Below are 15,865 nucleotides of genomic sequence, written 5' to 3' on the forward strand. Positions count from 1 at the left end.
GTTTGAATTGTATGGCAGTGCCAAGAGTATCAGCAAAAACATCCGACAAATCAGCAATCATAACAGCATATGGATTCCCCATCATCCATAATATGGGCTCCATGCTATTTTGGTCTAACACTATCTGGAGATCTTTCTGATGTTTCCTGCCCAATAGTAAGATTCCTTTTTGTGACACATACACTTTCTTTGTACAGTACATTCTTTGTATTCCAGAACAGCAGTGAAGTATGAAGTATCCATTTATAGCAATAGGGGAACCTCCATATCCCAGAGGGTGGGTATCTGAAGGCTGCAGGTGCAGCCTTGATGTAGTAAGGAGTTTCTTGTAAAGTAGATAGGAAATGGTAGTGTATGAAGAACCAGAATCAACCATCATCCTTTAATTAACCATCATCATGGCCTTTAATTTTACTTGACAATGTGGAGAAACACGCTCTGACTCTTTCACACTTAAAATGCTGTCAGGAAGTAGTTGATTTGCCTCATCATATAGTGACTCAGTAATGGAGTGGACAGCAGACTTGCAAACTTTAGCAAAGTGTCCCCCTTTCTGGCACCTGTTGCAAGTGACCTTCCATGGGGGCAGTGAACAAAATTGGCTTTGTGTGTAGAGTCTCCACTTTGTTAGCAGCTAGCTCTTCCTTTCTTCTGCTGCCACTTCCTGGGGCATTGCCAAATGAGAAGATTTGGTTTGGAAGAATTTAGACTGAACAGCCAGGATTTTAGGAGGTTGGGTTTGGGGTACCAAAGACAAAGAGAGTGATTTGGCACAGGGAAGAGCATTTTCCACCCTCCTAACCATCTATAAAACTTCATACAAGCTAAGTTTCCACTCCAATAGCAGGTTTTCAATACAGTTTGGAGCAGTTTATTTTCATAATAATATTATCCCTGATCATTTCCTGAGTAAAGTTGGCAAACTCATAGGTTACACTTAAAGCATGCAATGCTGTGACATATTGATTGATAGATTCACTAGGCAGTTGGGATCTAGAATAGAACTTACAACGTACAGCAATCACATCTGAAGTAGGGTTGAATTGATCATCTAAGGCTTGAAGAGCAGCTTCATAAGAATTGGCATCTCCTTCCAAGCTGGCAGGAAAGGGTAAAGGATTATATATTCTTTGGCCTTCAGGGTCCAGGCAGTGAAACAATATAGCTTTCTGCTTTGCTGGAGTAAACTCAGGGCTCTGTATAGTAGGGAATGTGCATGAACCTGTTCAGAGGCCTTTTTATGGGCCTCTGAACAGGTTCGAACACTGGCTGGTTCAAACATTTTTTGGGGGGGGGACTTTAAGGGCAGGGTGGGTGCACTTACCCCTCCCTCCGCTTTCCCCCAATGGGCGCTGGAGTCCTGCAAAATCTTTCGGGACGGCAGTGTACCTCCCTGCCGCCTTTTCCCCTCTTTGACTGGAAGTACTGGGTGCATGTGCACATGCTGGGTGCGTGTGTGTGCATGTCACACATGCACTTGTGCATGTCAGATGGGCTCGTGCACAATTGCAACATGTGCACACGTGTGTGCCCAACATGCGCACGCCCGGTACTTCTGGCCACTTCCAACTGAAGAGTCCAACAGAGTCCAGGACTGATAAGGAAAAAGTACCTTCAGTAGTTGTGCAGGTCAAGAAGCTGGAGAAACAATCAGCAGCAGCAATAGTAGAAAGCAGTTCAGCAATGAAAGGAAAATGGAAACAAAGGAAGATGCAGGAACTTTCACAGGCTTTGCAGGTTTACACACATACTGTAGCTGGTTCCAAAAAAAAATCTTATCACCAAATGTTTTGTAACTGCTTCCCTTGTAAACATGAAGCAATCTTATGCTGGCTTAACTACAACTTTATTTAGAAGAAACTCAATTTTCTCCTTATTTCCCCCTTTTCTTTCTGACTCCACCCCACACTCTTTACTGGATCCACACTGGGACAAACCTCCAAACAACAAAACACAAAAGATTACAAGACAGAATAGAACATTCAGGAAGGTGTCATTAAGACTATTCAAGGGCAATTATGAGCCATTGAACCCATACACACACTGCCGGAAATGAATATGTTTCTGTTCCAAATAAACAGATTATTTCTGTCAGATATATACTGGGCCACTGGCTCTGTAATGGAGCACAACCCAGGCTTCCACACTCCTGCCAAATATGGAAATAAAAATGCAAACAGCCTGCCAGCCTGATCAACAAATAACTCGAGAATCCTCCCCATTAGTAATCTTCTTCCTGTGGACTCGCTCTCCTTTTTCATTTCCTCCCACCCATTTGTGCATTTACTTCAGTAAAAATGATTGCTGTCCATTTGGCAGAGTAGAAGGCTGAACAGGCACATTCTGATTGAAAAATCATCTTTTATTTCTCATATCTTGCCCTGAATTACAGAGACCAAGGAGGAGAGGAAGGGGAGTGATCTATAATGGTAGTTGTTCTTTTTTTCCTGTCTATATGTTTTGTTTGTTGCTGGTCAGCAGTCTTTTTGCCTTCTCCCCAAATCCTTGCTATGCAAAATTTCAGTACAACTAAGGTACATTTTAAACTACTCAGCCTCCATTGCAGTATGCAAAATGTGATGAAGAAAAGGAAGTATATGATCCAACCTCATGTCTAGCGAAGGACTTAATGACATGTTGGGGGAACACGGGGTTGTTGCTGACCTATGCTTCCCACTCCATGTGTTGCTGTAACAAGTTTCAGTTAGTCAAATGAATGTATGGTATTATAACTCCTATTCAGACATAACATTGTATGTGCATAAAGGTGTCTGTATACATGTACATGTTTTTGTGATAATGATCTTACATGTCCGTTCTCAAAGTGAAACTGGGTATAGACTCCTCAAATTCAGGGTACAGGTAGGAAGTGTACAACTGTGTGTGCACTGAACATGTGTTCACTGAACTGTTCATGCGTACAAATCTGTACATGTACACAGATTGTACGTGTGTGTGTGTGTGTGTGTGTGTAGTCCTCTGTTGGATGGGAAGTGCACTGAGTTACTTTTGTCCCTGGTGGGTTGCCGTATGGTAGTGTCTGTGTGAGAGAGACCCCTGAGGGAGAGACTTTGTGAGAAAAAAAGGAAGAGGAGATCTTGAGAAGAAGTGAAATTAAAAAGAAGAATTTGGGAAAAGAAGAGGAAGTGCAGAGACTGAACTACTGAAAGAAGAGAACAGCGGTTTTATGCTCTCCAGCATCATTCATTCTGCCACAGAGAAGCCAGGGAGACTGGGGCCTAAGCACTGTAGAGAAGCCTGAGGAGTGGCTGCTTCACCCATCCTATGGATTACAATTGCTGCATTCACACATCACACAGAACCGTGGGTCTAAAGAACCTGCAGTTCCTTTCCTCGTCACCCCTCCCCCCCGGCTCTCTCCTGTCCACATTTGGATGAAATGGAGAACGTCCTCTGCAGTTAGCGAGACTGAAGAGAGGAGGAGGAATTGGCTGTGTGAGCTTCCTTCTTGCTTGAAGGACAGACTGCACAGCCAATCATGCAGGGAGAGAGAGAGGAGCTTCCTCTCTCAACTCCAGTCCAGCCGAATGCATCCTCCAGTGCTACATTTGGATGCAACGGAGGCTCCATGGACCCTCGGTTTTGAGCAGCGAAACTCACTACAAACTGAAGGTTTAAATTGGAGTTTCCAAAACAAAACTGCAGGTTGTGGAAGGGATGGGACCGGAGTTGCACATGTTAGGACGTAATGGTGAGGAAACCTCAGACCTCTGCAACTCCAGTTCCCTGTTATGTGCGAAAGTGGCTGATATTTTTGAGACTCCTACATTTATTTTCTTTTTGTTTAGCTTGCTTCTAGTCTTGTGAGCAGATTGGGGGTTGGTTTTGTTGTTGTTGTTGTTGTTTAAAATTTAAAAACAGATATGTATTGTATGTGTAAATGTATCTTAAATGATAAATTAAATCTTTTTAATAGTTAAATTTGCCTCTAAATTGTTTTAGTGTTGAGTGTGGACTCTGGGAGAAATAGGAGAGGCTTACATGCACATGGAATGGAATGTGTGAACAGAGCTATAATCACAACCAGCATTTTCTTGCCCTCTTCCAATGGCAACAAATGAGCTGCAAGTGAGGTCAGGGAGCTGAAACTCCATTTGCACCACATGCTGTTGAGGAGATTGCAGGTCAGCAGCAGTCATTCACTTAGTGATACCAGGCTGCAGTATGCATTTTCTTTTCTTCATTTCACTTAGCATGCTGAGAGAGGTGCTGCAATTAAACTTGAGGATATATTATGATTATAAGCCATCTCAGCCCAAGGCTTTTAACTCAAGACTGTGTATATAGGATTCTTAAGTGGTCCTCTGTTCAGACCTTGAGCAGACCCCCATCTGCTTAGCTACAGCAAAGTTGCTGCATCCTAGTCTTCAGGTCATGTTTGAGGGTAAATATGGTCCAGGTTATGGTCTGAAGAGGATGTCCTACAGTATTAGTATATGTGAAGCTTTTATGTGGAGCATCCCTTGTGCATTTTGCTATTTATTTATTTATTTGCTGTTAATTTTGTGTGTTTCTTAGTTTGTGATTGTTTCTTTGTTTATAAACTGCTTTGGGTGCACATACTAAAAAAATAGAGTAAACTGTTAAAATAAAATAAAAATGTATTGCTATAACAGACTGAGCAAAACATTTAATCAGGAGGAATAACTTACAACTTTGAAATGTGCCACTTTAAAAATAAAATAAAATCCAATGCTCTCAGCATAATAAACCTTCTCCTTATTAGATCTGTGTCTTAGAGGCTGATATTATTTTTTCAAAGAGGAAGAAGATTAATAGTTATCACTCCCAATATTCTGTGTGAATATTTCCATCCAGTTCCCATTTATTTCACTGACATTTCAATGACATTTGCTTCAGCATAAAACTGTTAGTACCAGGTTGTATAGGAAGGAAGATATGGGGTCAACTATTTGCCAGCATGTTAAAATATCTTCCCCCCACTTTTGTTTGTGTGATAAAGCAGTAGAATGTTCATATCCACTTGAAAATTTATCTAGCTATACATTCCAGCATTTTCTTCTATTTTTCATTGTATGTTCACTTAATTTGTGGATGTGGTCACTATTATATAAAAGGTGCAACATATACTAAAGACATCATCAACACCATCCTACACATGAAAGTCTACTGAGAAGTAAATTCCAGTGTGTTCAGTGGGACTTGCTTCCAAGTAGGTGTGTACAAGATTTCAGCCTATGATCAATGTTTATGATACAGGAATGATGTGGTTTCCTGGGGTTGTATCCCAATTGCCCCATTTCATGGTGACCTGGTAATTAGTGACTTTAGGAATATATTGAGGGGATCTCATAGGAAGAACCATACACACACCACACTGATGCTAGTATGAGTCTTTCCACATGTTCTGGTTCCTCTCATGTGGTTTCTATATCCTATATTAATTAGCACTATGTGGGTGGAGCCCTGGGGACCAGATAATATGTTGGTCCCATAACGTAAGAATTGGATCATAGACTTTTGGCAGTAGATGTTTGCTCTATGAACAGATGTAAGACTGTTAATAAATGCTACAATTAAATTTGCCACAGGTAGATATTTAGGATGAATGAATTATGTACAAGAAATTGACACAGTAGCTTCAAAACTGACCTGATTAGGCACTTGTTCAGAATGATGTCCATCTGTTAAGAGATGGTCTTAAACTCACATTAAAAAAACCCAAACCACTGGAGGCTCATATGAGGCTCACTGCCAAGGGGAAATAATATCTCAAGCATCTTTTTCATATTTCTAAAACTCTGTCTAGGGGAAAGCTGGGGAAAGTTGAAGGAAAGAGAAGAAGAGGACGACCAGCAGCAAGGTGGATGGACTCGATTACGACAGCCATGAATGCACCACTGAGAGACCTTAAAGGCCAAGTTGAAAGCAGATCATCCTGGAGAGAATCTATCTATGTGGTCGCTAAGAGTTGACACTGACTTGATGGCACTTAATCAATCAATCAATCAATCAATCAATCAAAACTCTGTCTATAAAGACACAGTAGGCACAAGTCTAATGAAAATGGCAAAGGTAAAAGTTAGCAAAGTAAATCATTCCTGCCAGTGTTTTTAAATGTACCTATCCCAGTGTTGTACTCTGGCCAAATTATAGAAAAACTGTTCAATTTTAAATATATATTTGCACACATTAGACCCAATCCAACTAAAGCATGGATCATGACTATAGTGTGATTGTATGTATGTTTACAGTGATTAAGTCCTACTGTATTCAGTGGGGCTTACTCCTTATTAATTGTGTTCAGGAATGCCTAAGCTGCAACTTTAAACTCCCTCAGAGGGACTAAGCCTCACTGAACGTATTTACTTCATGGTAAACATACATAGGATTACTGTCTTAGTGCCAGTGAAAGCCATGAAACTTGGCTCAGTCAAAAATAACGTATTCCATTAATTTCATGAATGGCTCTAGCTGGAGAGGCACTGTAAAATAAAATAGACATGATTTATATTTACACATATATCATTTCTACTCTGCCGGGTCTGAGTGGCTTACAATGAGATGCCAATAAAAAGTTTTCAAAATATAAAAGAGGCCCAGAGTTTAAATCACAGTTTCTCAGACATTCCCCCCTCCCCCGCTCCACTAAATGAAGTGTTATTTGGACATGGGGGGGGGGGGATTCAGTTCAAATCTCAGCTTAACTTGATCTTGCTAGATAAGCTTAGGTAATTAGCTGATCGACATAACACCCTCTTTCACAGGAGTGCTAATTTGTGTGGAAGCATATAGCTGGAAAAGTAGCTCAGAATGGTCCAGTCACATCCACACACACCCGCCCCAGAAAGATCTGTGAGTGGTATAGTCAATTATTTCCAGTCCCTCCAGTGTAATATCTTCTCTACGTATGCCTCAATAGGAGTAATTCCAAACCAAAATTACTTCTGCTGGGCAAATCTAAGATACAGCTTTGCTGTATCTGGCCAAGCAGAGTGTTCATTTAATCTAGCACACTGTTTCCAACACTGGGCAGCCAGATCCTCCAAGTAGCCCAGAAGAAAGAGCCTTCCCCTGCTGTTTGATAGATAGATAGATAGATAGATAGATAGATAGATAGATAGATAGATAGATAGATAGATGCTTTATTTCAGTCATTGACCAGCATTTGTAGATACAAATCAATAACAACAGCCACTAATAATCAAGTAGTAAGTTTTTTTACTGGTTTTACAAGCTACATAGCAGAACTTGGCCACATTCCCAGACACAGTATCTTTAAAATTTGACAGCAGGCAATCTAAATAAAACTCCTTGGTGTGGCCAGGAAACTGCGTTAAAAGCGGAGAGATAAAATTGATTCAAATATCCTTGTAAAATGTGCAGTAAAGAATTACGTGAGCAGTTGTTTCTATTTCTCCCAAGCCACAAGGGCTGAGTGTGGTAGTTTCTTGAACTTCCCCTCTAAAACTGTGGTGGGGAGTGCATTTAGCCAAGCAAGGGTCATGGCTCTCCTAAATTTTGCTGCTATTAAACTAGTTAGGTATTCAGCAATCGGCAGGTCTTATAATTAATGACTGTTTACCTATATAGATCTCTCTCGGCAGCTTTGCTAGCTCTTCTTGGAGTTCTATATCAAAAGCACACTGTTTGATAACCCATGTTGCTTGATCATACCCTAGCCTAATGAGCTTTTCCTGGGACAGACCATAAGACTGTAACTTGTGTCTTAGCGCCACCTTCCATTTTGAGGCATAACTGTCTACGAGGGTTAGGGGAGCCAAGCCCACTTGGGAAAATGTAAGCTCCGGCCAAAATGTAAAAATACTTAACTAAGATCTTGTTTCTAATCTAAAAATTCCTGCTGCACATCTAAGGACAGTATTGGGGACACAGCACGGCACCTGAAATATTGTTCTTAAAATTTTTGTTTGAACAGCTTCCAGGGGGGTAAAGTTCTCAAAAAGGCCAAGTTGGGCACCGTACAGAAGCTGCGGGTAAACTCTGGATGTAAGGAGCTTTCTAGCAGCTGGAATGAAGCGAGCTCCCCTGGTAAAATAAAAGGACCTGATAGCATTGGCTGATTGCTGGGCATTTTGAGTTACATAATTGAGGTGCGCTCTTTGCCCTCCTGTAGAGGGAAAGATGACTCCAAGGTATTTAAAGGTTCCCATTTGTTTGCTTGCATGGCCATTCATAGATCAGGAGTGGAACTTGGGTCGTTTGGCAAAGAGCAGTACCTTTGTTTTAGAATAGTTAACTTCTAACGCCTCTTCAACACAGTATAAGCTTAGTGAAGCAAGCGCAGCTTCAACCCAGTTGGGGGTCTGTGCTAACACCACCATGTCGTCTGTGTAGAGCAGAATCGACAGATGTTTATTTGCCAATTTGAGTGGATGGAAATCTGATTTATTTAAATGGGATACCAAGGAATTAATATAGAAATCAAACAAAATCGGGGTTGCTGTTTTTTCAGAAGCATCTAATATTCAGAGACATACTGCCTCTGTACCTGGAGGTTCAATTTGGCTATCAAGGCTAGTCAGAGGCATAGCAATAATCGATCAAGGCATACATAAATCCCCCTGGGTCTCTGAGGGAGGGGGCCCCACTGCTTGACAGCTTCTTGCTTTTCACTGTTATTCATGTATGAATATATGAGGTGATTTTAATAAGTATATATTTTGGAGGGGGATGTTTCTGAGCCAGGGCAATGCACACACACAAGTGAGTGAGTGTGAAAATGTCTCTGTGTGGGGTGGGGACGGGGACTGTGTGATATTATTTGCATTCAAGTGAGACAAAGGGCATGCCAAGGATGTTTTGTTTTCTGCTATGCCTTTAGAGTTCTTCCACAGCAAAGGCAAGTATGGTGGGGAGAAGAAGGCAGGGTGTGGGTGGGGCAGAGCAGGGTCTCATCTTCACTTCTTGTCCCAGGGCCAACTTTGCTACACCCCTGTGGCTAGTACCAATACCAACTGATAGCCCAATACTCCATGAATTCATTCTGACTCCCTTGACAGCACATAGGATCCCATTTCTCAGATTTCTTCTCCAAACTTTAAAGGCCTATCATCAGGCTGAAAGAAGTGAGGGTTTAAAAGGATTTTATGAGCTAGAATTGATGAGTAATAATAATAACTCCTCCAAATGATGTTGCCAATAGTCTATCAGCCACAGTCTGCACAAGGTTTCTAGCGTAAATCTTTTAAAGTCAATAGAACAAGGTGTAGGTTATAGTTATCTTGAAAGAAAGAAAAAAATGCTGAGAACAACTATAGTGATTAATGAAAAGCAATTTTGCCTGCTCATCGAAAATCAATCTCTTACTCCATAACTATCCAGTAGTTTGAGAAATATTGTCCCTTTGGAAATTTAAAAATGGGAAATGGTAGGACTTTAGCCTTTGTAAGAGACTATAGAGGCCATGGTAGCAATTGGCCTAGTGGAAGAATATCGTGTTGTCGATTTTGCTCAGCGAGTGGGAAGATCACAGCATAGGTTTTGTAGCTTTGCAGTCTTTAGATTTTATCTCCTTTTCCCAGGTCACCAGAAACATGTAATAATATGAAGTGTAAAGACTGTTGTTGCTATTATCCTAAACCTATTCTAGCAGAATAGCTCCAACAGTGGAAGCCACTGAAAGATTCCTATTGCTTGTCCTGTAAGCAGGTAGGACCCAGGATGGCAGCACTAGATCCGAGCAAATGTGTACACTCAAATACTGTGGTTGCCATTCAGACTAGTATTCCACTAATTCAGCCAGACTAGTGGATTCCAGACTTATGGTATACCATTACGTGAATGGGGGAAAGAGGCAATTTTTAACAAGCATTGAAATTTTGTGCATCTTGAAAATATATTTCTTTAAATTTTTACATTCATATCTAACTCTTAACCCAGAATGGTGTACATGGTTATATTTATCTCCACAACAACCCTGTGGGGTAGGTTAGGCTGAGAGATATGTGACTGGCCCAGAACCACCCAGTGAGTTTCATGGTTGAAGGGGGATTTTTCTCCCTAAATATATGTGCCAACCATAGTGTAGAGCAGGCTCTATATAAGGCAATTCCATTCCAATGAATCCTGAAATTTAGTTATTCAACTTCACATTTCAATGTAAGAAGTTGTACCCAAAACATGCCCATTTCAATATTCTGTCCCTAGGAATGCTAATTCCTCCATATAACATTATGTGATCTACATTTAGAAGATCTTCTGTAATCAGTTTACAAAGTTTAAGCAATCATAATGACTTTTATAAGGATGTTTCAGAATTCCTAGAGCAACCTAATATATTCATGATGCATAAAAACTGAACCTTAAACCATAACTTGGCTACTCACACTCTGTAAACCACAAAACATCTTGGTTTTTTTGGTTTGCAGTGATCTTGGTTTGCAGTGATAAGAAACCAATGAGTCACATCCTGTCTGTACAATTGATGCAGCTTTGCATTTCATAATGTCATCTACTTATGAGACGCCTGGGTGTATTTTTTGCTAAATGCATCTCTTGTCTACCATAGTCCACCTGGCTCTCTCCTGTGGTCTTTTTATTGTGCACAATAATAACCAGAATAATGTGAGCTAATTTGTTAGGAGTGCTGCCTGGATGTGTGGTGTTGTATTAGATAACTGTCAGATACATTCCAATCCCACAGTTCTATGATTCATGTCAAAAAAGAATGTGATTCTTTAAATGCCTTAGGACCAAACTGGACATGATGGAGGCAATCACATCTGTATATACAGATGAGTCCCTCTTCACATATAAAGCAGGACGGGAGGGGCGGTGTTGTTGATAACTTTACAACAAAAGGTATGAAATGGTAGGGGAGCTACAGATGTGAAGAAACCATCTGAGCAAATTCCAAATTTCTGTTTGGGAGAAGTCCATAATATCCAGAAAGAATTTAGTTTCTCCCTGGGGAAACCTTGAAAACCCTAAGATTCTGAAAGAATAGGAACATTGGAAACTGCCATATACTGAGTCAGACCATAGGTCCATCCAGCTCTGTATTGTCTACACAGCCTGACAGCAGCTTCTCCAAGGTTGCAGGCAGGTTAGAGGTGCCAGGGAGAGAACTCAGAACCTTCTGCTCTTCCTAGAGTGGCTCCATTGCCTGAGGGGAATATCTTACAGTGCTCACACATCAAGTCTCCCATTCATATGCAACCAGGGCAGACCCTGCTTAGCTAAGGGGACAAGTCATGCTTGCTACCACAAGACCAGGTCTCCTCTCCAATGTCCACTTTGGAATAATAGCTAAACCTTCTCTGGCCACCCCCCACCCGCCTTTTCTAACTCTTTTCCCTCACTTCAGGCATATTTCCCTCTGATCTGGTATACTAGGAGGAAAAAATGTTGACGCATTGGGGAAGTTCAGCTGCAGGGATAGCTACCAGGAAGAGAAGAAGGAAGGAGATCAGTCAGGCAATGAGTAAGCCCTTATTCTTCAGCACTGCAATAACAACCACGTTGCTGAAATGAACAATACGCTCTTCAACCTATCAACTTGCAAGATCAAACAGAACTTGAGGCAAGAGCGACTTACACAAGACCTGTTGAAAAGAGCTCTTTCAGAACAAAATTGCATGTACAAATGTTTACATCAAAACCTTGTTAAAAAGTAGAGATGTACAAACAGGTTCGATGTTGGACATATTCAACATCAAATCAGTTCGGTTTGACTGTTTGGGGTTGAACCAAACCACCCCCTGTTCGGTCCAATCCCGGACTGGACCACGCCCCCCCCCCGGGTGTTTGTGAATTTTTTAAAAAAAGTTTTTTAACTTACTCCCACCGGGGGAGTTGTCCAAGGTGGCAGGGAAGATCTGTGGAGGTTCCCCTCCCTCATTGCCGGCCTCCCTTAGTCCATAAATTGGCCATTCTTCGGCCAGTTTTCAGCCTCCTCCCCACCGCCCACCGGCATGGCGGCCATTTGAAGACCACTGCGCCTGCGCAAAAAACTGGCTGAAGAATGGCCAAACAGCCAATTGGACTAAAGGAGGCCAGTGGGGGGAGGGGAACCTCTGCAGATCCCCCCCCCCCCGCTGTCTCGGACAACTCCCCCAGAGGGGGTAAGTTTTAAAAATAACTTTTTTTTAAAAAGCTTGCAGACCCCTCCCAGACTGAACTGGGGGGGGCATTTGAGGGGTTGCCGGGCCAAATTGCCACACACCCCTATTAAAAAGTAGAAAACTTCATAATTTTCAATGGCAATATATCAGAATGATTGAAGTCTAAAATAGGATTTTAAACTGTCCATTTAATGTTTTTAATAATATAAGCTTGAGATTTCAAGTCTCAGTTTTTTAATTATAAGTTTTGCCTCTTTTCCCCATACAAACTATTGTGTATGCTGTGCTGCTCTGTGGTAGGTCTTGGGTACCTTCATTGTGTATCCTGCCACTTTAGCAAGAGAGTCAATTCAGTATATAGAGAGTCAATCCAGCTTTTTTCAGAAATTGTACAGTTTGCTATAAGAAATGCTACAGCAGCAATTTCTGATGTCCCCATTCAACCTCAGTACAGCATTCCTTCAGTGGCTGTGGCTGATATCTACCTTATATCTACCTTATGTTGCTTTTTAGACTGTGAGCCCTTTGGGGACACAGGAAACAATTCTCTTATTATTATTCCTATGTAAACCATTTTGAGATCTCTTTTGTTGAAAAGTGGTGTATACAAGTAGAAAGGAAGCAAATAAATAGCACAATAGCTATGAGACTGAGTTATAAATCAGGGACTCCTTGGTTTAAATCTTGTCTCTGTTGTGAACTCACAAGTAGCCTTAGGCAAGTCACTTCCTTTCAGCTTTAACTCAACAACTGCAATAGGCAAATTTATATCCCTAATTGGCTTGGGCCCTGGGTACCTTAGGGAGCACCTGCTTCCAGCCGAATCTACCCTTCTGACTAGGTGACCTGGGAGGGTTCTGCTCTGTATCCTGACATCTGCTGCTGAGGCTTGTTTGCTGAGAACATGAGACAGGGCCTTTTTGGTGATTTCCCCCAGGCTGTGGAACGCATTTGCAATTCAGATCCACATGACCCCCTTTCTTCTTCCTAGCCTTTCAGAGGAAACTGAAAACTGCCCTTTTTAAATAGCCTTTGGGCCAATTACTGGCCCCCGGCTCTCTTTTTAGGATGTAGCTGTATTTGTTTTATCTTAAGGTTGCTTTTATTGAACTGTTATGATTGTTGTAAACAATCTTAGGGCAGCATAATAAATAAATAAAGGGCTAATAATACTAACCTTGAAGGGTTTGTCATAAAGATTACAGAAAGATCATGCATATGAAGTACTTTGAACACTAAAAATGCTATACTCATGTTAGGTAATTATATTAATATTACTTCTGAGTAATCCAGGGAAACCTTCCTTTAAGAAATAACTCAGATGATTCAGAGGCTCATGAAAAATACTTCTGGCTTCTATCCATATCAAATTCAGCACTCTTTATAGTCTTTTCCATGTTGCATAAGATGATATTATTTGGTGCAAACTGGAAATCATTACTGTGGGTGGATAAAAGATATCCAAAGTACTTACCAGGAATGATGCTATTACCCCAGAAAAATAGAAAAAAACATCAACAGCCTCTGCTGCATTTGTACTGAGTTCTGGGTTATTCTAGAAAACTAGGACCTGGGAGTCAGGCTTAAAATGAATGAAGGCATGCTGGCATTTGCCACGTTAACCACACCTGCCGATTTGTTTGTTGAAGAAGGGGGAGAAAAGAAAATACTTGGAGCCTGTTTATCTTAGTATACTTTGTATCTGCTTCTCACCAAAGTGGTAAACCTAGGTCTGGGCTGGATCACTTCAGACTGATTGAATGTTCCTCCATTCAAACAAAACAAAACCAGTTTTGCTGCAGATCAAAAGTAGGCGTAGGAACACAGGAAACTGCCTTTTATACTGAGACAGACCATTGGTCTATACAGCTCAGTATTGTCTAAACTGCATACAGCAGCACTCCAAGGTTTCTGGCAGATGTCTGTCCCAGCCCTACCTGGAGATACCAGAGGCTGAACCTGAGACTTTCTGCGTGCAAAGCAAACACCCAACCATTGAGCTATAGACCTATTCCTGGTGTCGAGTAGAAGGCTAGGCTACTAGAATCTTTCTCCCTGACTTCTATTTTTTGTACATAAAGGAAACATTTGGATGGAGGAGCATTCAGTCATGTGAGCCACGACCTGCCTGCAGCTCGAAGGAGTATAACTCAGACATAGGTCTACCAATTCAAGTGTGAAGAACTAGGCCATAGTGTGACTCAGATCTGCAGGTGGGGTGGGTATCAGAAAACTTAGTACATGTCTGCCGCAGAAATTGTACCTTTACCTTTTCACTTTACTTTGATTTGTCCTCACTGGATCTTATTATCCCTCATTTGTTCCTTTGTGTAATTGCTACACACACACACACACCACTCAAGTACAACAAGTATACAAAGTTTGCAAGCATTCCTCCTCTACACCACAAAATGACTATGCACTCTCCCCTTTCACTCCTTGCTAGTTGATGGCTAGAAGAGCTGCTTTGTTTTGGGTAGGTAATGGTGTTGCTGCCAAGAACCCCTAAAGAGACCAATTCAAGGAGATTGAATGAGATAGATGAATGAAGATATCTAGAGCAACATTTTAGGTGTATTTCAGTTTCTTAATTGCATTTCATGGACATCTGATGTAGATAGGGATCCAGTGAACTCAAACAATATGAGGCTGTTCACACAAGCAGCCCTATCTGGGCCTTCACAGCCCTACCCAGGTAGGGCTACTCAAATTGAGGGCTGCTCAATTCCAAGCCTAGAGCTGCCCCACTGGGTAGCCTGAGGTTTTTCTTACCCAGGTAGAAGCCCGAGCAGACACAGAGCTGGGTGCCCAGAGCACCCACCTAGCAGGGAACCCCCCCCCCCATGCACTGCACATCTCATGCAGTGCATTGTGGGATTTCTGGAGGCCAAGCAGCATTTTCCCAGGCTCTAGAATGTCATGCCTCTCGCCGCAGTGGCAGTCATGTGCACAGTCTGAGGATTGTTGCAGTCTTGTGGGGGAAGTTAGGATATACTCCTGCCTTCACCCCAGCCCTCCCTAGCCACCAGGGATTTGAGTCATGTGAATGACCACCAGACCTTGTTTGTCTCTTCATAATTCTGTGAAAGTCTGGACTTCCTGTCTGTAAAAGTACCCAAGAAATCTGCCAATGTTTGTCAGAAGGCATCATTTCCTATGCTTTTCCAGTGGGCGAGTTTTTCTAAATTTCCCCGGAAATTAATGAATGTTTCTGGCCTGTGTGGCTTATTTTTCTAGTAGTGTGGACAAGGTCTGGAACCTACCTGCCAAATGGCATGTTTCTGTGGTTTGGTCTGGGAATTTCATGTTAGTGAGTGAGTAAGTGAGGCCTAAGCAGGTGTGTGTGTGTGTGTGTGTGTGTGTGTGTGTTTATATGCATATGCATATACAAATGTGGGATAAATGTACCAATTCAAGTAGCAAATTGGAATGTTCCTACATAATTATATTTTCAGTAGTACCCAGATTGCTCATTGAAGTGACAAGCTGACACACCTTGAAGCCAAGAAATACTTCCCTTAATAATATCTGGACAGACCTTATGGGGAACATAGGACTGACTTCCTAGGGGAAAACCTGGAAGTGGAATAGTAATGAATAGCACTACTTGGGTTTGAGGATTGTCTGCTCCAATTGTTTGGAGACCACAATCACCTTGATTTTGAGGACTGTGTTATTGTGCCATGCTGCCACAGTGGCCAATGTGATCCAAGGCTTATTTATTATATATTTATCCACCTCTCCTCCAAGGAGCTCAGAATAACATATATGGATCTCTTCACCACAGCCCAGTAGGT

Source organism: Hemicordylus capensis, chromosome 6 (assembly GCF_027244095.1).
Source record: "Hemicordylus capensis ecotype Gifberg chromosome 6, rHemCap1.1.pri, whole genome shotgun sequence".
Taxonomy (NCBI): Eukaryota; Metazoa; Chordata; class Lepidosauria; order Squamata; family Cordylidae; genus Hemicordylus; species Hemicordylus capensis.